The sequence below is a fragment of the Sphaerodactylus townsendi genome, linkage group LG11, assembly GCF_021028975.2.
Source record: "Sphaerodactylus townsendi isolate TG3544 linkage group LG11, MPM_Stown_v2.3, whole genome shotgun sequence".
Taxonomy (NCBI): domain Eukaryota; kingdom Metazoa; phylum Chordata; class Lepidosauria; order Squamata; family Sphaerodactylidae; genus Sphaerodactylus; species Sphaerodactylus townsendi.
Window position 1 is genome coordinate 61,536,694 of NC_059435.1, and position 24,976 is coordinate 61,561,669.

Genomic DNA, 24,976 nt, shown 5'->3' on the forward strand with positions numbered 1-24,976 from the left:
GCGCTGTGCTAATGTAACCCCCATGCCCAGAATGGATTGGCCCAGAATGGGTTGACCCAGTAAGGGGTGGAGACTCGGAGCAGCAGAGAGGCTGAAAGAGCTCTTTTGCAGAAGAACAAGGCTACCAGACTCGGACCTTGATTTCTATAAGCCCTTAACACCTTGTTAAGGCAATTTCAATATTGTTGGGAACTACTGGGAAGGTAGTTGTTGTTTTGCTGTGTTGTAAATGTTGGAGTTTATTGTTTCAGGGTTTTCTTGTGTGGTTGTAATGGGTGAGAGTTCTCCTGGAAACCTTCATCATGTTGCAACCTGTTCATCAAGCCCTTGGAGTCTTCAGGAGCCAGCCAACTTGCAAAGGAGAATTTGGACTTGGCAATATCAGTAGACTGTAAATAGAAGGACTTGAAATGCAAACCTGAACAGGACCTTGAATTGTAACATTAAATGTTGATGTTTTAAAAGTGTAAATTGTAAAGAAAAGTAAACCATTTTGTTGTTTAAAAATTGTTGTTGCAACTCATTCCAAGTACTGCCCCACAGAACCCACAAGCTGAGGTTACACTAACTACTGCCTGGAGTCAGAAGCTGGATTTTTTTTGCGTTTGGGTTTAATAACCCAAAGATTTTTAGAAATTTTTTGGGTCTAACCCATGCCCCCCCCCCCCAAATATCATCATGTGTGTGTTTGTATGTGGGGGTGGTGGGGGTGGCTCCAGGCTGCCATCTGGAGGTTGGTAACCCTAAATCTTAAGCACATATTATCAATGCTAATCAATAGGACTTACTTCTGGGTAAGACGTACATAGGATTGAACTGCACTGCATCTATTATTCTTTATCCAATAATATCTGCATTCAGAACACTTTAGGGTGGAGTCATCTCCCTGTACCCACTGCAGGTCCTGTCTCCGTTTCATGAGCTAGAAGTGATTAATTTTTCATCCAGACAACAATGCCAAAATGCTCAGGGAGAGCGTGCAAACAAAAATATCTCATTCATATAAACCATTTATATTACATAGGATCACAAAAGAAAGGAACAAAAGATCTCTTTGTGGCTGTAATATTTCAACAACAAGGCAATCAAATGTAGAGTTAACTGCGAACTTCTTCCCTGAGGTGAAGGTTGTATATCTGAGTCAGCAAAGAAATTAAAACTATCGTTCAGAAGACTTGTGGCTGTTCTGGCCTCAGTTCTTGACATGTGTTCTTTAATGTGCTCTTAAAACTGAGCTAGACATGACATGTCCAGGTAAAGAGGCCACTGCTTTCATAGAAGAAATACTGAAGATGGTCACAGAGTATCTTTCCGGTTGCCCTTGGTATAAAACCTTTGATTCTTTCTGTAAGTCTTGCTGCTGAATGAGGCAGCCGGTCTCCTTGATGGTTAATTATATTCTCTTGCTAGTTTCATGGACCTTTCCACACATTTCTAAAACATTTTCATCCCCTACCCCTTTACCATGATGTATGACCACTATCACTCCCTCCAAAAAGATTCATGGCCACCATTTTGTATTCCCCCCCTCTTTTTTAGTACATTGTCCAGTAGATGCTTTGATGCCTCTCAGCTTTGTGCCATGATTCTCTGTGCCTTGTATACTCCATCCTTCGGAGTTTAGCCTCCCAAGACTAAAACTCACATAAATAGTGCAGGAAAAACAGGTGAGGGGCAAGAAGAGAGCTCAGAAAATGGTGCTGAGGAGGAAGTTCAGGGAAAGTAGATAAGTGTGGAAAACATCTTAAAGAGACCACACAGGCAAATGAAGGTGTTTTGAAAATGCTTTAACTAGAGAATCATTTTAAAAGGACATTCATTCAAAGCTGTTTAAGGCTGCAAATAAAAAGCTTTGTGAACCAAGGGGGTAACAAATAATGCAAAACTCCATGGAGTTATTATTTCTTGCCTCAAAATGTTTTAAAAGGTTTGTGCAGAAAGGGCCATTGTATGATTGATATCTTTTCCTTTGAACAATTCTTCATCCAGAGGCGTAGCTGGGCCAAAATGCACCTGGTGCACAGTCTATATTTTCCACCCCCATGGCCCCCCATGGCCCCCCTCCACGGAGCCCCCCTTCCCCCCTTCCCACACTTACCTTAGTTCCTTTCCTTTTCCTAGAATTCTTTCAGGCTGAAAAAAAGGCCTATTCACAGTTCAGGCTTAAAAACGTCCTGATGGGAACTATACTTCCCAGGAGACCTTCTGAGTCCCAAGGTCTCCTGGGAACTGTAGTTCCTCAGGCCATTTTTAGCCTGTACTGTGAACAGGCCTTTTTTTCAGCCTGAAAAAGTTCTAGGAAAAAGAAAGGAACTAAGGCAAGTGTGTGAAGAGGGTGGGGGGCGCCGTGGGGGGGAAGGGGGAGGGGCCTGGGGAAGGGGGAGGGGCAGGGGAATTTTAAACCCCCATGTGACCCAAAACATGCGCCCGGTGTGTGGTGCACCCTCCCATCCCCTGGTAGCCCCGCCTCTGTCTTCATCCTTCTTAGCTTCTTCCTGAGTGCAATCCGAATACATTTTCTTCATGACCTGCTAACAAGCTGCCATTTTGATATTGGCAGGACGTGTATGGAGGGAATGGTGGCACATTGGAAGAGCCCCTGGAGACAGCAGTCCACCTCTATCCACTCTGTGCACTCAATGAACGCATCCCCTGTGGGATTGCTGCCAATGAAGATCACACTGTGCAATGTCATAAGAGCACAGCAATCACGTTCCCTGGTACAGTGCTTTCCTGCTCTGCGTAGGAATTAATGGCAGCCATTCTGTTTCTGGGTTAAACTCACAGGACTTTGGACTTTCATTATTAGAATCCTGGACATGTTATGGGGCCTTAAATGCAGACATGGGAACAGAGTGTGGATTGGCTTACAAACTGGGGAAGGGTATATGTAACTCTCACCTTGCAACATTTTCCCAATCAGAAATAGAACCCTCGGGATTCTTTAAGACCTGGTATGGAAAAAGGACAGGTGTGTCTGTTTTTTGCCCCTCTGAGATTTAAAACTGTCTGGGATGACCATTTTTGATTAGAGTCATAGCATAGTGAAAGACATAAACCTCCCTTCCCAATACCATAGTCAATTCTCAATAACACGTTTGGAATTGCAGAACAGGTTATCCAGTTATCTCAACTATTGATAGTCACATTTGCTCAGATTTGGGTCCAATTTCTTGTGAATAAGATATGCATAGAGTTGAACTGCATTGCAAAAAAAATGATAATCATGTAGGGCCTGTTCATCAAAGACATCTCTCTTGGTTCATTTTTCTTCATTATTGTCATACTTACACACCTATCCTGAATATGCAACCATAACAGAAACTACTATTTCAAACTTTGGAAGAGTTAGTATTTTTCACACAATAACTGGGGTGAATGAATAGGAGAAGGATACCAGGTCCCCACCTCTAACATCCAAGTTTTCAGTGAAGGTTAGTGTTATGCCCCCAGAGAAGCTTTTGTTATTTTCCCATTAAGTATCAGTTTCCCTATAGGTAGAATGGGTTTAGTTCCTTGTATAGTATTCTAAGGGAGGGAATTTTAGTGGACCTTGTCCCTTTAAGAAATCTCACTAGAGGCAGTTTCCCTGTTATTATCCAGTAATCCCGCTGGTCAGTCAGCCAGTCTAAGATGCCTTGGGTAGTTGAAAGGCTGCAATATATGTTACGTCCAAGGTGTATAGAGATAGCATAAAGTTAAGGTGTACAAAAACTAGAATCCAGTTAAAGGACACTCAAGGAACCCAGAAGAAGCACAGACAAAGTGGACTTTCTTGGAAGCAGTCAAAGAAAGAACAAAAGTCTCAAGCTTCAAACTGTTCCAGTCAAGCAAGTACTTTATTTTAGTCAGACCCTGGGAAGAGTTAGGATCTCAATTCTTCTAAGCAATAAACCTTTTTTTTAAAAAAAAAAACTGTTACACCTTGCTTGTGTGTCTCCCACTCTGTTCCACCCAAGAACAGGACACCGTTAGATTGCTTTACTTGGGGAACAGAACAGTCAGAATAGGAATAGTGGATCTTTCTGTCCAATCAGGAACCCTGGGTTTCCAACTGTACAAACCCTTATCTATGTCTAGTGATATGGGCTCTATTCTGACCTTCAGATGAAGACACAAAAAACAGTGCAGGAGTAAAATGTACAATTCTGTTCCCCCATGAGTTTATTCACTCTAGTCAATTTCTTTTTCTCCTATAATGCATTTTTAAAAATGAAGCAGCGGCACAGGTGATTGCAGAGTCCTGTGGAGAGTAGCGTGAAATGTGTGAGAGCTTCTCTCCTGCATCATCCCCTGCTGACCCCACTAGAAATCCTGTTTGAAAGAAAGTGGATATTTACGGCAATAGGCAAAGGGGCAGGAGCTGATATATGATGTATGCAAATCCAGGCTCAGATTTGCTGAAATATGGATGCAGGCTCCTAGGCGAGTTGTTTGTCATTGCACCAAGGAAGACTGCAGCTGATGTGTTGATTGCCTATCTATATAAAGAGCGACCAGAGTGCTTTTGTGTGAAGAAGAGGGTGAGGGAAGCCGGCCGCAATAGCCGCATGTGGGCCCTGCTACACCACTTGGCCCGTTGAGTTTAAAAATGGCCAGGGTGAAGGTAGGGCGCAGTTGCAGTGGCAACGTCTCCAGGAGGACACCATTTTAAGCACACTAGTCAATGCATAGAATGTTCCTGAAAAGAAAAAAGGAGGCTGGCTATTGGTCTCTTTAAGCATATCAAGGTGCTGAAGAAGATCCTTTGAGACAGAGAACATAACCAGGATTTAGTTTGCCTATCATCATCATGCCTTAACAAACTGTGCTACAATGGCCATGTACGCAATGCTTGCCTCAAACTGCTAGGGCCATTTAAAAAATCTGTTTTATACAACTACTGTGACAGTATTTATTTATTTATTTATTTATTATTTGATTTAGTATATCGCCCTATCCCCAAAGGGCTCAGGGCGGTGAACAATGTAAAAGCATATATAAACATAAACAAATAAAAGTTTAAAATCTACAATCTAAAACAGTATCCCACGAACCCATATGCAACCCTCCCAAGAAGAATGATGGGTCCCGATGATGTTAGGGACCCTATACAGCAGGGGGGAGGATAAAAGCAGGGCACCCTCAGCAGCTGGTCTCTCCGAAGGCCCGGTGGAACAATTCGGTCTTGCAGGCCCTACTGAACTCTCCAAGGTCCCGCAAGGCCCGGACAGCTGGTGGCAGAGTGTTCCACCAGGCAGGGGCCAGAGCCGTAAAGGCCCTGGCCCGGGTGGAGGCCAGCTGCATCATTGAGGGGCCAGGGATTTCCAGTAAATTGGCCTCTGCTGAACGCAGAGGTCGATTCGGGACATATGGGGCAATGCAGTCCCGAAGGTTAAGAATATTGCATATTGTTAACAAATATTAAGATTTTGTATTATAGTCATGAAAATGTTATATATCGTTAACAAACAAGAAGATTTAAATATTTTGGCAGTTACTGTCTTATTGTACTAGGTCCTTAGAAGCTGCTTTGATTTTGGTCTGATTTTATTGCATATATGCCTCTAGCACCCTGGTGGGCTGGGGTGCCTCTTTACCTTGGCCCTTCAGCAAGGGCTCAGCCGGGGTCCCTGGCTCAGACTTAGAAGTGAGGGAGCGCTGACCTGGTGCCTCTCCCTCACAGTCAACACAGCTCCCCAGCTTTGGGAACTGATAATCAGGCTTCCGCCCTAGCTTGAGCCTCCCCCTCCTTTATATAGCCCTCCTCCCACCTTCCCAACTCTCTCCACCAGTCATGGCTTCAGGGTCTGGCCCATGCTTGCCCTTCCTTGGCTGCATTGGTCTTGTCTCCTTCTGTTGCTCTCCACGCCCTTCCACAACTACCTTCAGCCCTGCCCCTCTTCTCAGCAGGGATGCTGAAGCCTGATCAGTGAGGACCGGTTGGGTCTTGCCTTGCCTAGCATTCTCAGTTGCTTCGTGCAGAGGACTCTCCTCCCTTGTTGTCTGTGACAACACTCTCTGCAAAACTCTCTGCATGCCATTCAAAGGACATGCCATCTACAAGGATTCTCCTCCTGGCTCTAGTTTAGAACTAAAACAGAATATCAAAATAATCTGCATGAAATGGTTTAGTGTGGGGAAAACTGACGCTGATCTTGTACCATTGCTTGAATGAACATCTCACTGGCATATGGGCTTGAAAAGGTCAGATGCATTAAGTGAGCACTTTAGATCACCGGGATAAGTTCACAAGAAAAGCGGTGTGGCAGTTGATCAGTCAGTGAGGAAAATGGGTATGTTCCAATTTTGGGATTTATGTCCCTGGGAGTTCATATCTCTGTTGTCTCCCGTAATATAATATTGAATTCTTATTGAGATATAGACACGGAACTGTGAGAGGTTTGATCTTTGACCTCTATTTTCATCCTGTTTTGAGCTAGTGGTTTAAATTTTCCCAAAGGCAGAAGGTTGTTCTGGAAGAAATATGGTCCGCTATGTTTATATACTGAGACCACAAGAGGTATTGGAGGATGTGTGCAACAGGCTTCAAAAAAATTGTATTGCTTTTTTTTTCCGGCTCATCAAAGCTAAACCACAGGAAACACAGCCGATCATCAGCATATGCCAAAAGATAAATAAACCCAAACAGTTGTCAAGGTTATATACCGCCCGATCCCCCGGGGATCGGGCGGTATATAAATTGAATGAATGAATGAATGAATGAATAAATAAATAAATAAATAAATAAATAAATAAATAAATAAATAAATAAATAAAAAAGGTTTGTTATCCATTTTGGGGGGCTACGTTATCCTGAAAAAACCTCAACAGTACAAAAATTCAATGAAACTAAGGCAATGCCAAATGAATTTGAAGCCCCAGAGTCAATAGCCATTTCTGGCTCAAGCACTCCAAGTGAATTTATGACTTAACAGGTTTCTGCCCATTGCCATTTGAACACATGCTTGGAAGGGAAACTTCTTTTCAGACAATTCCTCCGTACTTGCGCCCACTGTAAGGAATTCCATAGAAGCAGAAATAAAAGGCTCTTTGGTGTAAAAGACCGTTTATTCAGACATCTTAGAAAGCTCATGTACACGCAGTGGCAGGAATGACATTTCCCGCCAGAAGCACAGGTTATAACTCTATCCATCCCATCCCCCTCCCGGCTTCCCATGGGAACGGAGGTCTCATCTCCCTCGCAGAGATAAGGTCTCCGCCGCAGGAGCTGGCCCATCGCCCGGGTTGTGGAATGTAGTCAAGGCCAGGCAGCCGACCCGCTCATCAACACCACTGAATTCATTACACCCACTGTAGTTCACAATGAGAACACTTGCAGCACATCCTGTAGATCAGCAGCAATGTCAACGTCAAATCAGCCCAAGCGCCAGATGCCTGATTCAGCAGATACATGTAATTTTTTTCAGTCCCCCCTGAAATCATTACTGTTTTTGTGCACTGCATCACATTGCATTCTGCATTCCTGTGCTTGACAAAATCAATAACATCTGACTTCTAGTCTAGAAGTAATTGGGATAGGAAGCATGGCACAGGAGCACGTAGTGGCAGCCTCTTGTCCTACTAAGTGACACCTGACTAGGGAACCTGAAGATGGTTGATGCAGGAAAAGGAAGCTGGTTTTCCTCTTCCTTTCAGGGCTCACAAAGCAGCTTCCTCTTCCCGCAACAAACAATTTGGCCCCTTTCATACATGCAGAAAGTACATGCACTTTCAATCCACCTTCACAATTGTTTGCAAGTGGATTTTGCTATTCCACACAGTAAAATCCAGCTGCAAAGTGGACTGAGAGTGGATTGAAAGTACATTATTCTGCATGTGCAAAAGGGGCCTTTGTTAATGTGACCAGATGTCCTGCTTTTGGCGGGACAGTCCCGCTTTTAAGCAATTTGTCCCAAGTCCCACGGGGTTTTTTAAATCTCCTGATTTTTGGAAGGCTGCCGCACTGCCTTCTGGGGTGCTCCCGTTTCCTGCCCTGTGACAGGGCGGGAAACCGGGGAGCGCCCCAAAAGGCAGTGCGCTCCTGCGGCCGCGTGCGTGTCCCGCTTTAAAAAGGTGAAAATCTGGTCACCTTAGCCTTTGTGAGGTATCTGGGGCTGAGAGAGTTCTGAGAGAACTGTAACAAGTCCAAGGTCTCCCAGCAGATGTCATGTGGAAGAGAGGAGAAACACACCCAGTTCTCCAGATTAGAGTGTGCTGCTCATAACCAAGACACCACGCTGGCTCTCTGACTAATTTGTATAGAATGAGGAGCTGATCAGGCAAGCTTCACCTAAGACCCATGAATGGTCTAAGGATGTCCAGACCTTGAAACCCCATTTACACATGGACAAAAGGTTGCGGAACTCATTCGCCCTCCTCCGAGTGAAAATGAAAGCAGTAACAGACTACCTATACAGAATCCTGACGCCCTAAGAAACACCTTTACGAATTAAAAAAGAAAGGGAGAAGGATGAATACATGAAGAATTTTCGATAACATCAACTTGGCAATGCAAAGTGCAGCATAATGAACCCAACTGCCACATTTTAGTCTTGCGTACTATCCCCAATTTAGGCCTTAGATTGGTCTGAAAACATTAAGAACACCATTTTGGGGAAATCAAATAAATGGCTTATCCGGCCTTAACTGTTTAGCATCAGCTAAAGCTGAATGACAGATCCAGATTTGAAAGTAAGTGGCTGCACACCTCAGACAACTTTCATCAACGAGATTTCTCTCTGCTGTTCCCTTTTTCTCACTGCCCAGAAGAGAATGCTATTTGCTTCAGTCTGTGCCCTGCTTTTTATGTATGTAAATACTGATATGGCTTGTCTCATATGCTTCGGGACACGCTTCCCCTCTCCAAACATCAGTTCAGGGTTTGTAACCTTTCCTCCTCTGTCCCTTCCAACTCTGTTGCTCTTCGATTCTTCCATTCCCCTCTCAATTTGATTTCAGCTCTGCTTTAAAGGCTCTCTTCACCTGACCATTCACTTTTGATTTTGTTTCTTTTTCTCACCTCTTTATTGGTTGACCTTTCTTAGATCTTGTTTGAAAGACCTTTTACATTTGGAAGGGGGTGGGTATCACAAACTTCTGCTACCTTTTACTATTCTGGGCTGATACCCTCTGCAGGGCCATTAAATTTAGTGCGGGCAGTGACTGACTTATAGGAGATTCTGATGCATCATCTATTGACCAAGTGTGCACTACTGTGAAATCCTCAAACTCCTTAAACATTAAAAAAATAGTCCCCTGTGCAAGCACTGGGTCATTACTGACCCCTGAGATGACATCACATCAATTCAGGACATTTACTAGGCAGACTTTCTTTACAGAGTGTTTTGCCATTGCCTTCCCCAGTCTTCTGTACTTTGCCTGCAGTAAGCTAGGTCCTCATTTTACTAACATTAGAAGGATGGAAGGTTGAGTCCACCTTAAGCTGGCTACGTGAAACCAACTTCTGTCAGGATTGATCTTAAGTCATGAGCAGAAGTTGGATTGCAGTACTGCAGCTTACCACTCTGCGTCACTCTGCTTCTCATTCAAACTCATTAATACATAGTTATATCTAATAGTCAACATGGTCTCATTTGTGGATACTCAAATCAGGGCCATTTGTATAGAAACAATCCTTTTCAGCAAACTCAAAGGATACCCCAGGTTTGCAAATTCAATGGAAAAGTCCAGAAGCATTTGCCTCTGTATGTATACACACTGGAGCTGCTGCCTCCTGGCAGAGGCATAGGGGCTACAGGTTAGGAGGCTGGCAGGTACAGTGGTGAGGGAGCAGGTGAATGGAAGGACAGAGAAACAGAGAGGGAGCTGAAGGAGGAGCCACCACCATTACACCACTTGACCCAGCTGTGGAAGGGGGAACACTACATGAGGCAGGTAGTGGCTGGGTAGGCAGGGTGGTTGATGAGGGGCCTGCAGCCCACTGAGCAATTGGGGGAAGATCAGCAGGAGAACAGAGGGGGGCAAGTGGGATGGACGGACTAGCAAATTGGTACGGTTGGGCAGGCAGAGCTGTGAGGAAGGAGACAGGCAGGAGGGCAGAGTAGTACATCGCAGGGAAAGGGGGTAGGGCAGTAGGAGTGCAAGAGGGAGGTGAGGACAAGGGGGTAGAAAAAGTACAGTGTAGGAGGAGAAAGATGGGAGGAGGTGGCAGTGGGAGGAAAGGTGGCTGGGGAGCAGCCAGTGGTGTACCACCTATTGGGTCATGGGGTAGCCCATGTTCCTGGGTGAACGCCTTTTGGTCACGTGCTTTGAGCAGCAGAAATCAGAGGATATTGAGGGAGTTTCTCTGCAAATTTCTCCCAAGTCCCTATTTGTATATTAATAATTATGGTCGCTTTGGTTCATGTAACCTAGCGTCACACCTAGTGTCAAGTTGAGACCAATGAAATAAGGCAGGATCTAAACATTTAAAATAAAAAAACCCTAAATAAATACAGAAGTTGTATAGGCATAAAAAATACACATTCAGAGAGAACATGGTGACCATGTGTATCAGAAGGTTCGCCATACATCTGGAAGGCTCCCAGGACCCATGGGTTTAACGCTTTAAAAGGTCTTATAGACAATTGAATTTGATTGTGTGATAATTCTGCAGAACGGGTGGAAGCAATGTTTTCCATCCTTCCTCTGAATGGAAGAACATTTTTGTCGCATTTTAATGTCTCAGAATTATTGCTGAAACCGGGACACAGATTTCACAGGAATCAGTTTTTTTTCTCCTCACGCTTCCCCATTACTCAGTCATACTGCTCCCACCTCAACCCCTGCCTGCCTCTTCTTTCTCCAGTAGAATCCTCTATGGGATTTCGAACATTTCTCTTTCTAAGAACGCTATGCAGAGCAGGACCAAAGGAACAAATTAGAACATCCTGCTTTATACAGGCCCACCATTGTCTTCAAGACAGAATTAGGGTAAATAAATCATGCTATTTAAAGTATTTATGTAAGACACCAGCCAAAAATGACAAATTTCACAGGTTGGTCAGGGTTAAATTGGCAAATTATACAGTCAGTCATGGGTTAAACAATAACAGAAGACATTTTTTAAAAAAGAGCACAATGCCGATTAGGTTGTAACAAATGGCTCCCAGATGTTAAAATGCTTTTTAATGGAAATTATACTTTCTTTAATACCCATTTTAAGAAACATTTACCAACAAAAGAGGGAGGAAATCCCGTCAGCTAAAATAAAATGGTAATGTAATCTATGATAAAAAAATTTATTTTCAAAAAAATCAGTGTATCTCCACAGATCTGATAAAAGGGAACAATCCTAAATTTTACAGATTTCAAAGAAGATAGATTAACTGTAATCTTTTCATAGCAGGCACAAAATACAGTCATTTTTGATACCTTTACAATTCCATGATTTCTAAACCATCTTCGTAGGGTTTTTTTAAATGATTACAATATAGCTTCAAGTAGCCATTCTTTGTGATGATTCAAAGCTTAGTTTTCATACTTAAATCACTTACTTGATCCAAAGTACAGTTCCGGCCCTTCTAATGAGTTTAAACACTAAGACAGTGGTAACATGATACAGAAGATAATTATGTCCATTTTCCTTAGGATAAGAAGCTGAGTTAAACTGAAGTAACTTTTAATAACTACATCGAGGTCAGCGGATAGGAAGATGGGGTCTGGAAGTTTCCTGAAATGACAATTGATCTCCAAATGACAGATATCATTTCTCCTGGAGAAAATGGCTGCTTTGGAGCATGAACTCTATGGTATTATATTAAGGTGACCAGATTTTTACTCCTGTAAGGCAGGAGCACACTGCCTTTTGCGGCGCTCCCCGGGCAGGAAACAGGGAAGCCCCGCAGAAGGCAGTGCGGCAGCGCAGGAGGCACATGCGGCTGCAGGAGCCAAGCCACTGCCTTTGCGGCGCCCTGAGTTTCAGTAGCGCTTCCTAAGCGCCCCATGCACCTCCTCCTGCCAAGCCACACTGCCTTCTGATACGCCTTCCCAGCAGCTGCGAGGAGGCACCATCGGCATTTGCAGGAGCACACTGCCTTTTGCAGCGCTCCCCGGTTTCAGTGCGCTCCTGCGGCCGCGTGCACCTCCTGTGCTGCCACACTGCCTTCTGGGGCGCTTCAGGGCGGGAAACAGGGAAGCGCCCCAGAAGGCAGTGCGGCAGCGCAGGAGGCGCACGCAGCCACAGGAGCGCATTGCCTAATCGGGACAATTTTAAAACCCCACGGGACGCGGGACACATTGCGGAAAAGCGTGAGTGTCCCGCCAAAAGCGGGATGGCTGGTCACCTTATATTATATCCCACTGAGGTTCCTCCATGGAGTTTCCCATTGTTTTTACCCCCAAATCATTTTATTTCCAGCCTCAAAATGTTTTAAGTGAATCATCTTTTAAAACGATTCTCTGGCTGAAACGTTTTGAAAACATCTTCAGTTGCTGTGTGATCTATTGACTATGTTTCCTGCACTACTCTGCTTCCCTGGATGTCCTCCTCAGTGTCATTTTTTGAGCTCACTCAGTTCCCTTTCACCTGTTTATTTGCAGCATTTCTCTATTAGTTCTTTTATTTGGAGAGGGGAATCTTTGAAACATTGAGTATACCAGGAGTATGGAATGCATCACAAAGCTATGAAGCATTGAAGCATTGATCCAACACAGAACTAAAAAAAGTGGGGAAATCACATAAAGGCAGCCAGGAATTGTTTCAAGGGGGTGAGTGCAGACACACATCATTGTAAAGGGTGGGTGGGATGAAAACGTTTTAGGGGATTTGTGTGGATAGGGCCACAGTTCTACAACAGTGCCTTGTGCTGTGCTCTCTAAAATGAAGATACCAAAAAGTAAATACCCTGTGTTTATTGCAGAGCTGCTTTCATCTGTGCACACACAGAATTTCTCTTGGAATTCTGTGCCAGATCAACTGTGCCAGATCCACAGTTAAAAGCAGGAAATGGTCTTTGATATCTATGAAAAGATGAACAGAGTACACTATGATTTGCCACTGAACAAATCAGCACATTTAGTCGGCCATACGACTGTTCCCATTTCCCAGTTCTCCCACCAAAAGCTCAGGAGAGAAACATTGGTGTCATTATCACTCATTATTCACTGCAAGAGTGAACTCCTCAATGATGATCCATAACAAATGGCTCTAGAACCACCATCCCGTGGAAGAAAGTGACCTGTTAAATTAACTCTTTTGCAGACACCACAGCGGCTCAGTTGGTGGCATGTTTGCATCTTCACCTGAAATGTCTAGGTTCATCTCTCCTAGTAGGATCCTTGTTCCTTGCCAATAATCCAGTAATTAGAGAGAGAGGTTGTTAGTACCATCATCCTTCAAATGAAATACTGAAGATTGATGTTTTGGGGAGGCTTTCCAGTCACTGATAATAAATTAAAACCTTGTATTCAAGCCCATTCACCACCACCATCACTACCATCACTACCTGCCTCAAAAGAAGGAACTAAAACTGTGAAACTCAAGGAAACCAGATCATCTGTCCTCTTTTTCCAGTGAAGATGATGATTATGATGATGATTAAATATTAGAGTAATAGGAAAAGTGCCTGGTTTTTCGTTTGTTTGCTTTTTGTTGTTGTTTGGCAACCAGCAGGGAAGAGGGTTGCTGTTGGTGATGGCATGATGTTGCTTCCAGGGAAAACCTGGAAGTAACATGAGTGCTCTCTAGGAATCACTGGAAACTCTGATGATTCTTTGAGAAGATTAATATCATGTCCTGGTTTTCTCTGGAAGTGATGTCACACTATTTTTTTGGTTTGTTTTTCTACTTTTGCTGCTCTGAGCAATGTTGAGAAATGGGGGGGTGGAAGAAGGGGATCTTCCATCTGGTGTTTGGCAATCCTAAACCTACTGTCCTCCGCTGTTAGATGAATGAACTTGTTTGGTTTCTCTTCTCCCTCTGTTTTTATTTTCCCTAGCCGCTTATTTTCAAGTCCAGTGATGGCTGCAACTTACTCTTTTGGGTAGAATGAAATCAATCAGCCACTAGCAGTTGACACAAGGAATATCTGCAGACCACCATTTACCATGTGAGAAATATGGGGGAGCCTTAATAAGGATCCCAATATTCACCATGCATTACAAAGTTAAGTAGGAGAAATGTACACAGTTCGTAGGGTTACTGACCTCAATGTGGGAGGGAGCTTGAGTTCTTCTGGAATTTCATCTCATTTCCAGACTACAGAGATGACTTCACCTGGCAGCTTCAAAAGGTAGCCAATGGCGTGTCATCCTCACTGAGCTCCCTTCCCTCCCCAAACTCTGCCTTCTCCAGGCACAACCCCAAATCTTCAGGAATCCCCTAGTCAGAAGTTGGCAACCATGACAGTGACCAATCATCCAAGTGTAAGCATCTTAGCTGTGCGTTGGTTTGTTCTGTTTCTCTCTTCTTCCTTCTTTGGGTGGTACTAGGAGTGAGGGTCAAAGAGCAAGAGTCAAAGAGCTCTTGGGTCTTAGCCTATGGCACATGCCCTGTCTCTGGACTAGTCCCCAGAACACAGTTCATCCCTCTTATCTTTTTTTTGAATATTTAAATTGCATTTTTAAAAAAGTATATTTGATTGTATTTTTATCCATTGTGATCCACTTAGGGTCTCATTAGAGCAAGGGCCTGCAACCTGCTAATTGGTCATGCTGGCAGGGGCTGAAGGGCATTGTAGTCCATGAACATCTGGAGAGCCACAGATCCCTGCATTAGAGAGAAAAGAAGCAATCATCAACAATAACCCTATTCTGTGATAACCAAATTCACTAATTTACTATATATCGATGGCTAAATTGCTGGTGTTTAGTGTTTGATCCTCATTAGCCCAGGAAAGATCTATGTAGTTGAACTCGTGTGTGTGTGTGTGTGTGTGTGTGTGTGTGTGTGTGTGTGTGTGTGTGTGTGTGAGAGAGAGAGAGAGAGAGAGAGAGAGAGAGAGAGAGAGAGAGAGAGATTCACCTTGCAAATTCAGCTGTATGGTAATTTCTGTCTCTGTACAACACTGTCAGAATCCTTTGCTGCTCTTCCTGCATTCATTCCTCAACCAATGTAACAGCATTCTGAGAGTTCAGCAACAATCTCATTGAACGCCCATTAAATTCACTTGGCAAAGATTTCCTGTCACTGCCCGCTCATTCTCTTGATCACCTTCTCTGTGAACATGAAGAGCTCAGGAGGCCGCCATTCTTGTCACTACATTCTGCTCCATGTTCATTAGACTTGCTAAAACATTACGGAAAGAAAACGCACGTATCGGCATCTGCTCCTCTCTCTGTGTCTGTCTGATAATACATTTCTGTGGCAGCGTTCTCTTACCGTCATTCTCTTGCTTTCTTCGTAGTCTAGGACATTCTTACTTAATTCAGCAAACACCTTGAATCAAGAATGTCAGCTGTGATCTGAGTGGCTGCGGGTTCAAATCTCACCTCAGCTCCAAATGGCTTGGTGGCCTTAGGCAAGCTTCTCTCTCTCTCTCTCTCTCTCTCTCTCTCTCTCTGTGTGTGTGTGTGTGTGTGCCTCAACCTTTGCAAGTAGAGGTGTGGCCCTTCCCACTCAGGTTACAGAACCCCAGCAATTGAAATAAAATACCAGACAACCTTTTGTGTGGGTAAGAAAATTGGCCATAGCCTAAGAATTTATTGACAAAAAGCACAGGAAAGCATAATGGTGCAGCATGGAGAGGTGATCCAAGTTCCTGGGCAGCCCAAGTGCTGTCCCCTAGCGTCATCTGATTCCTTATTTTTTGTCTAATCACAGGCATCTGAGGAGAATAGAAGCTTTTCCCCACCTGACTGTTAAGCTTTCTGGCCAGTTTCCTCCTCAGTGGGTGCCCAACATTTTGTGTGTTGCTGAAGGAAGTCTCCGTGCCTCCATTTGCTGAAGGTTTTCCTAGGACGTCTGCTCTGCAGGCTCTGATCCTGGGTGCCTTTTCAGCCAAAAAAGTACATAGTTGTACTCATCTTGTCCTGCTGATTCCAGCAATACATAGTTGTCTTATTTTTAAAAGAAAATTGATGAGGTGTCTGCGAAGAAACACAGATGTGCTATGAGAATTTTAGCCACTTAGAGTTCTGGTCTACTTTCCATTGAAAAGCATTGGGTAGACCTGTCCTCCACAGTCCCAATTTTTTTCAATTGGGTGGTAGACCAGCCCTCTGAGTGGCTAAGATTCTTGTATTGCTGCTGAAGGTTATGCTAAACCCTCAGGCTATGCAAAAACAATTAATCTTCCAAGAACAAAAGCAACGCTTGTTCTCCAGATGACTGGTCTACCGCCCATCCAGAAGAGAACAGGAGGTGGACACTTTGACTTAGTGACTCCAGCCCAGGGAGCATCCAGAAATGATTAGATTTTGGGGTGAGTTGATTGAATCACAACTCCGGGGCTTTTCCAGTTCAAAGTGAGGTTGTCTTTCCCAGAGGTTAGTCAGAAAAAGGAAGTTGGAATTAGTGTGTTGAAGAATAGGTGACAAAAACTTTGATTACATTTAGTTAGCGTATACTTTGTTGAACAGGAGGCAGGGAGGGAGAGGACTGGCTTCACAAGGGGGAGGGAGGGGGGTGTTGTCTTTCCTGATTGTTTTAGGAAAGATTGTTGTACATTTTAATGACTGACAGGGAGGCAGGCCCAGGCAGACCTTCTCCCTATTGGTTTTGGTGAGCCAATGCAAGAGATGGCATCCATCTTTGGCTCCCCTATAGGGGAGGTTTGACAGGTAGATTCTAATTCCTAAAAACAGACCCCCATCCCACCTCAGCTCTGACTGGTAACAGCAATGACAAACCACCTCTGCTCTATCACTTGCCTTGAAAGCTCCTTGCTGGGGTCACCCTAAGTGTCTGTGACTTGACAGCACTTCACACACACACACACACACACACACACACATACACACACACACACACCCCAGTGGTGGGATCCAAAAAATTTAGTAACAGGTTCCCATGGTGGTGGGATTCAAACAGTGGCATAGCACCAATGGGGCTGGGTGGGGCACAACGGGGGCGTGGCCAGGCATTCCGGGGCAGGGCATTGCTGCAAGGATGCAGCCGCTGTGACGGTCCTTGCACGGGAAACAAATGCACGCAGGCACAGGCTGCCACGCACGCCGGTGCACCTCCTGCTAGACTGCTTCAAGTTCTGCACGCTACTGCTGAGAAGCGGAGGAGGGGCGTAACCAAGGCAAAAATCACGTGGCAAAATCACCAATTAGTAACCCCCTCTCAGCACACACAAATAATTAGTAACCTACTCTCGGGAACCTGTGAGAACCTGCTGGATCCCACCTCTGACACACACACACACACGCACACACACAGACATGAGGATTAGATTGTTGGTGCTATTCATTAGTTGTTGCCCATTACATGCTACAGTTTAATAGTCCTCTGAAATGAGGCAGCATATTGTCTTTGGAGCATGTAGAATTAATTAGTTAATTTTTTCTGGCATGGCTTGAATATTTAAAACAGCCTGAAAATATCCACTATTATTTTTATCAAGCAAAGCTATTGTTTTTTTTCCCCCTCAGGCTTCTAACACCTTAATTTTTTTTTACATCCCAAACTGCTACTATGTTATTAACTTCATTAAGCATCTCCTAGCCCTGACATTTAAATGCCCACAATGTTTCTGCATAATTACATTGTTTTGTATCAAAACACCCATTATGTTGCTGTGTGCATCAAGATGTGCATTTTTGCTCATTTTGCTTTTTGGCTGTAATAGCCCAATGCTGTCCCTTTCACACTATTTACCTTGCTCTGCTGGTTATTATAGCTCTGTCAAATGAGGAGCTCTGGCTCTCATTTATAGGAACTTGGCCAATTTTTTAATTCTCGCATACGCATGCCTTCCACCCAATTTGGACCTCATACAGTTTGTTGGCTTTGGGGGGCAAAAGGACGTCACCTCTGCAGCATTTGTTTTTCTCCTTGATGCATACTAACAGGAATTATTCCCACCGTGAAATGCAAGGACACCATAAGTGGAAAGCCTGTGTGTGTTAAAGGCCCACTTCTACATGCCAGTCACAGAAGACCATCACCTTTCCCAATAGAAAACAAAACAACACAGCTTGGTTTCTTTGCGTTGTGTTGCTGTTGTTTAAACCTGTTCACATTTAAATTGCCTGTTCTGTGTCTTTCAGCGAGGCTGAACCAGAAAGAACCAGAGACACAATAGGGAAGGGGAGACACTAAGGGATAAATTTTCAGGGGCCCTGGTCCACACTGTGAGCTCATGGAGCCAGACCAAAAGGAAATCTTTGAGCATTTGTGATGGCTTTCAGTAGTCTGGCACAGTAATGCTACATGGCATAGGAGCAGCAGTGGCAGGAGGTTAAGAGCTCATGTATCTAATCTGGAGGAACCGGGTTTGATTCCCAGCTCTGCCGCCTGAGCTGTGGAGGCTTATCTGGGGAATTCAGATTAGCCTGTACACTCCCACACACACCAGCTGGGTGACCTTGGGCTAGTCACAGTTTCTCGGAGCTCTCTCAGCCCCACCTACCTCACAGGGTGTTTGTTGTGAGGGGGGAAGGGCAAGGAGCTTGTAAGCCCCTTTGAGTCTCCTGCAGGAGAGAAAGGGGGGATATAAATCCAAACTCTTCTTCTTCTTCTTCTTCTTCTTCATAGTTATGGGGAGTGGATTTTTGTCCTGAAATTCACTTTTCAAAGTGTGTCGAGGTGGTGGAAGAAAGTCACAGCCATCTTAAGCCACCTGTCGTGGAATTTCTGGAAGTGGAGCTGGAAAGCAGCTTCTATGCCTGTTTTTGTGGTTCACGCTTGGGTGGAGTGAGTGACTCTGTATCCACCTTCTGGGTGGCATAGCTCCAAGGCCCCTAATGCCACATTCCTGCTCCTAAAGCCCAGCTGGAAGCCTACTAATCAGATACCGGCATTCCTCTGCAGCAACAGTCACTTCCTGGCTTTGCTGCAGAGCTGAGGGGTGCCTGGCCACCAGTGCCTTTGCCCTTTCCCTCAGTGAGGGTACCCCTTACACCAGTGGAAGGGGCAAAAATGCCAGTGCAGCCTTGGGCTGCCCCACCCCCCATAGGATTGGACTGCTCAGTACTTAGGATTTTCAAGATAAGAGACTCACACAGCTGGTTTCCCATTGCCAATGCCTGCCTCTGTGTCATGACCTTAGATTTCCTTGGTGTTCTCCCATACAAACACCGACTAGCCTAGGGCTGATCTACCTTAGCTTCCAAGATCTGACAAGATCGGGTTAGCCTTGGCTATTCAGGTTAGAGGAGATATAGCTGTAGATTCCTCTTTTTCTCTTCTGTTTTCAAAACAGAAATTCCCTTTACATTTCTCTTTAATGTTTCTTAGTAGATTCCTGTTACACCCTATATGTGGGCTTTTGTGAATTCAGCCTTTGCAGGGTTTTTTTTTAAAAAAATACTATACACTACAGGGTGCTGCAGGGGGACAGGGAGTCTCGAAAGTTGTTGCTTGCCTCTGCAGAGCAAAATTCTGAAATTCCACAGAACCTCCATTCCCACCTTTCTTATCTTTGGATTTCCCTTTTGAGCAGAAGAATGGGTTTAAAACAGAGGCCATCTGAAGAGGGCTAGCATCTTTCTACTTCCCAACATCAGGGAAATATTATACAAATCTGATGTTTACCTGAAGTATATTTGGCATCATTATTTGAATGGGGAAGAGCAAGGCAGAGGTGTCTCTGTTCCTCCACCACCACTATCTGAACCAGGTTCATGGTATAACCCTTAACCAATGTAACTACCAAGTTCTTATAACTATATCTCCAGTATCCCTCCAATATTACTTAGCTCAATAAACAGAACAATTACCAACTTCAGAAACTCTGAAGTGCCTCATATATGAAGAATTTCTCCAGGGAAGTAAATCATTAGATATCTTCAAAACTGTCAGAAATACAGCACTTAAGTAATAGCATTTCCATTTTTCTTGGCACAATTGTTTTGATGTTCTGTCCTTTTAAATATTGGTTTTCTCCCCAGAGCAGGGCATCGAATATCTCTTAAGTATTTTGACAAGAGGTGGTATTAAATTCAGCTTCCAGGAATTCCACTGAAACAGGAGTAACAGTATTCTTAATTTAGTTCTCCACTTTGGCATGCTATAGATATTCACCAAGGTATCGATGTTATTTGCTTCACTCCTCTCAGGATAACAATAATATAGAACCATGTTAGAGCTCACTGCTTCTAATGTGAACTATTGTACAACTATTCCCTCTGGTACTATAAATGAGACAATGCTCAATAGATCTAGAGTTCCATCAGACAGGATGGAGATTGGGAGGTAATACCATGATCATAGACTTACCTAAAATACCTATTTTTTAGATGAGTCATAAACATAGGAGATGAGTCATAAACATTGCCATCTCTGGACTGGAAAATACCTGGAGGGGGTGGAGCCTGGTGAGGGACTTGAGGTATAATGCCACAGATTCCACTGTCCAAAGCAGCCATTTTCTACAGGTGAACTGATTTTTATCCCCTGGAGATTCGTTGCAGTGGCGTACCACTAATAGGAACATGGGGTATCCCATGTCCCCAGGCACACACCCAAGCACCCCCACGTGACAAAACGGTGTGCACACAAGCTTATGAGACCCATTCCCCTCCCAGCTTCCCTGCAGGCCAGCTTCTGCCCTCCCCAGGACCTGCAGGAAGGCCGGGGGCGGGGCTCGGTGGTGGGTGACCCCGTAGTGCCCGTCCAAGTCCTGCCCTCCTCGAGCCCTGCCCTCCCCCAGTCTCCCTGCTGGCTCTCATAAGTGGGGCGTGGGGAGCCAAGCGACGGGGGTGGGGGGCAGTCATGCCTCTGGGTGCCATTTAGGCCCGGTGCACCACTGATCAAGTTGTAATAGTGGGAGATCTCCTACTATCACCTGGAGGTCAGCAACCCTGCCTAATGTTAAGCACCACTGACTTTACAGGTAAGCGGGAGGTTCCCCATAAGATCTTTCCAGTATTTCTTTTCAGTTCAAAGTAGTTGCAGGGAAGGAGGTGAAATGGGTCAGGGAGGCAAGAAAGGTTCATTTAACCCCATCCTTTCCTCTCATATAAATCACACACACCCAGTTCTCCTGATGGAAAATACTGGTGCTCAGTTCTCTTGTAAAATGGTCATTTCTATATATATATATAGAAGTCCTGAGTCCAGGATGCGAAGATACTTATAGGAACATCTCCTTTCGTAAAAATCCTATGCTTATGTCATTTTTATCTGGCTCTATTCCTAATATCACAGCCCTCCAATGCTAGAACAGCAAAGAAAAACCTGTCTCTCTCCCTCCCTCTCTCAATAAATGTTCTGTGGTAAAAGGTAAAGGTAGTCCTCTGGGCAAGCACCAGGTCGTTAGTGATCCATGCGTGATGTCACATCAAGGCAGGCTTTATTTAAGGATTGGTTTGCCATGGCCTTCCCCAGTCGTCTACACTTTTCCTTGAGCATGCTGGACACTCACTGTACCAACCTTAGAAGGATTGAAGGATGGCTACCTGAAACTGACTTTTGTCAGGATCAAACTCAGGCCCTTTCCTCACGAGCCATTTACAGCGCCCTAGGGATGGCAAAAACGCCATCCCTAGGGAGCTGTTCACATGGGGGGCGCAGCTGCATCGCAGCCACGCCGCCCTCGCTCCCCCCCAGCGGCGCGAAGCCGCCATTTTCCCACCTCGCTTCCCGAGCAAGGTTTTTGGAAAACAGAATGGCAGCACCTGGAAGGCGCCATCCCCCCTTTCCCGATTGACGTACCTTCTCTGTGACATTCCGGCATGTCACACGCCCCCCTGCCCTGCGACACCAGAGCGACGCGCCGGAAGGACGCAGGGAAGATACATCGATCGGGCGACAGCGCAGCGCTGCGCCGTCTTCCCTGCCTTTAATGGGACCGTTCATGCAAACGGTCCCAGGGGGGTGTCGGCGTCATGTACGCCGATGCACCCCCCAGCATGGCCATTTGGAAGCAGCCTCAGCTTGTGAGCAGAGCTTTTGACTGCAGTACTGCAGCTCACCAGTAACTCTGTGCCGTGGGGCTCCTTTTGAAGTTCTGTGGGTCATGATATTTTGTCTGTTTATAGCAGAATGCTTTGCTTTGAGCTTGAGGTTTACATTTTAATGTTAATTATGCTGCTGATCTCACTTTGGTTCATATGAGTTCTGAGCTATATTGATTTGTGGGTCCTGAATATAAATAAGGCGAGATTGAAATATAAATAAACTAGGGATTTTAATCAGAGAGGCTTGTTGTGTGAATTAAGTGCCATCACGTCACTTCCAACTTATGGCAATCTATGAATTAATGACCTCCAAAACATCCTATCATTTATAGGCTTGCTGAGGTCTCACAAACTGAGGGCTGAGACGTCCTTGATTGGGTCAATCCATCTCATGTTGGGTCTTCCTCTTTTCCTGCTGTATTCAACTTTTCTTGGCATTATTGTCTTATCCAGTGACACTTGTCTTCTCATAATATGATATGATAGACACAGTTTAGTCATTTTAGCTTCTAGAAAGATTTCAGGCTTGATTTGATTTGGAACCCACTTATTAGGGGGTTTTTTTTGGTGATCTACAGTACTCCTAAAACTCTCCTTCAAACCCAAATTCAAATGTATCAACTGTTTTCTTGTCAGCTTTCTTCAGAGTCCAACTTTCTCAGCCATACATAGTCATGGGGAATGCTGTAGGGAGAATTTTTTTGACTTGGGTCACCAGCAACACATTCTCACTCTTAAGGATCTTTTCTAACTCCATCATGGCTGCCTTTCCCAGTCTCAATCCTTTTTTTGATTTCTTGTTGCTATTTCCCTTTTAGTTAATGATGGAGCCAAGGAAGAAGAAGAAGAAGAAGAAGAAGAAGAAGAAGAAGAAGAAGAAGAAGAAGAAGAAGAAGAAGAAGAAGAAGAAGAAGAAGAAGAAGAAGAAGAAGAAGAAGAAGAAGAATCCTTAACAATTCCAATTTCTTCATCATCAGCCATAGAAATCTTAGTATATCTTCTTGATGTTCAGGTATAATCCTGCTTTGGCCCTTTCTGCTTTAACCTTCATCAATAGTTCTTTCAAGTCTTCACTATTTTATATCACTAATGTGATATCACCTGCATATCTCAAATTAATGATTTTTCAGTCCATCTTCATCTAAATCTAATTCCACTTTTCTTATGATATGTTCTGCCTTTCTGTTCAAACACATCCTCGTCTGACACTTTTGCCAACAGGAAGCCATTCCATGTCTCCATATTCTGTCCCAGCTGTAGCTTCTTGTCCTGAGTACATGTTGTGCATCAGAACAATCAAATGTTGTTGCACAACAATTTTTTTAAATTTAAAATAATCCTCACAGTCAAAAGTTTTGCTGTGATCTATGAAACATAAGATGATTTTCTTCTGAAATTGTCTTGTATGCTCCAGTAACCAATGTAAATTTGCAATATGATATCTAGTGTCTTTCTTTTCTGAATACAGCTTAAACATCTGGCATTTCTCATTCCAGATATGGAAACAGTCTTTGCTTGTAAGATTTTGAGCATCTCTTTACCATTAGAGAGGCTGCCATCTTACATATTGTTGGAAAGTGTAAACCAGTCTTTATTTTACTTCCGTCTTTTTTTGGTATCTTGGTATGAACTGTTCTACATGAAAAATTCATTCTAACAACTCCATCCCAACAACTGAGAAGATTTAAATAGATTATGAAGATGAAAGAAGGTGAGTTCATGCTGGCAATATTTAAGTTGAAAACAGACCATGGATTTACCAATGTGATGCCAAACTGATATCTAATCAAAAATGATAAGTATGTGGCATTTAGTTTTTAAAAGGTCAGGGGTGTCCTAGGGGTACAGATCTGAAGATAGTTAATGCAACTCTGTGTCCAGAAGAAAGAAAACATTTGAAAAGAAACCTATCTTTTGAAAAAGGCTCCACATGACAAAAGCCATTCATTTAAAAAAATGTCCTTTGTAACCTGGCAATGACCCTTTAACAAGCATCTATAGAATAAGTACTTCAAAAAGCAACCAGGACTATTAGTTTGCAGTGACTCTGCCTATGTGGAATCTCACACGGAGATTTATTATCTAGAACAGAACCTGACACCTGCTACAATCTTTTTTTAAATTTGAAAACCAAACCAAGTGTTTCTAACCTATATATGGTTAAAAGCATTAAAAAGCTATGCTAATCCAGAATTCTGCATGTACACCAGCAGCACATATGGGGCACTGTGCAACTGGATTCTCCCAGTCTCTTCGCTGCAAGGAGCAGCTCCAACGGAGCATGGGTGAATACATGGAAGCTATCTTATTCTTGTCATTAGTATATTGAGTTCAGTTTTGTCCATTCAGATCAGCAACAGCCTCCTGGGGTCTTAGGAAAGCTCGCACCTGTTATTAAGGAACTGGCTTTGTTTAGTCATTTCTTGGCATCTCAAAAGTTTGGTTCAGGCTTTGGGATCTCTAGTTAAGTTACTGAAAGCTCCTCTCTGGGAAACTAAGGCCATTTCTGCACAGGCCTTAGTGCCACACTGATTTGCAGTTTCCAAAGACAGATAAGGGATGAGATGGAGGTAGACATAGGTGCAAGTGAGATCATGAGTCTGAGAGCTTCAAGCCCAGAGACCTAAAGGGAGATTCCTACTAATATTCTGTTGAAGAAGAAGAAGAAGAAGAAGAAGGAAGAAAAAGAAAAAGAAGAAAAATACTTTGGATTTATATCCTGACTTTCTCTTGAAAGGAGTCTCAAAGGAGCTTATAAACTCCTTTCATTCCTCTCCCCACAACAGACATCTTATGAGGTAGCTGAGAGAACTGTGACTAGCCCAAGGTCACCCAGCACACTTCATGTATTGGAGCATGGAAACAAACCCAGTTCACCAGATAAGCATCCGCCACTCATGTGGAGGAGAGTTGAATCAAACCCGGTTCTCAAGGTCAGAGCCCACCACTCTTAACCACTTCACCATGCAGGTTCTCCACGTACCATATG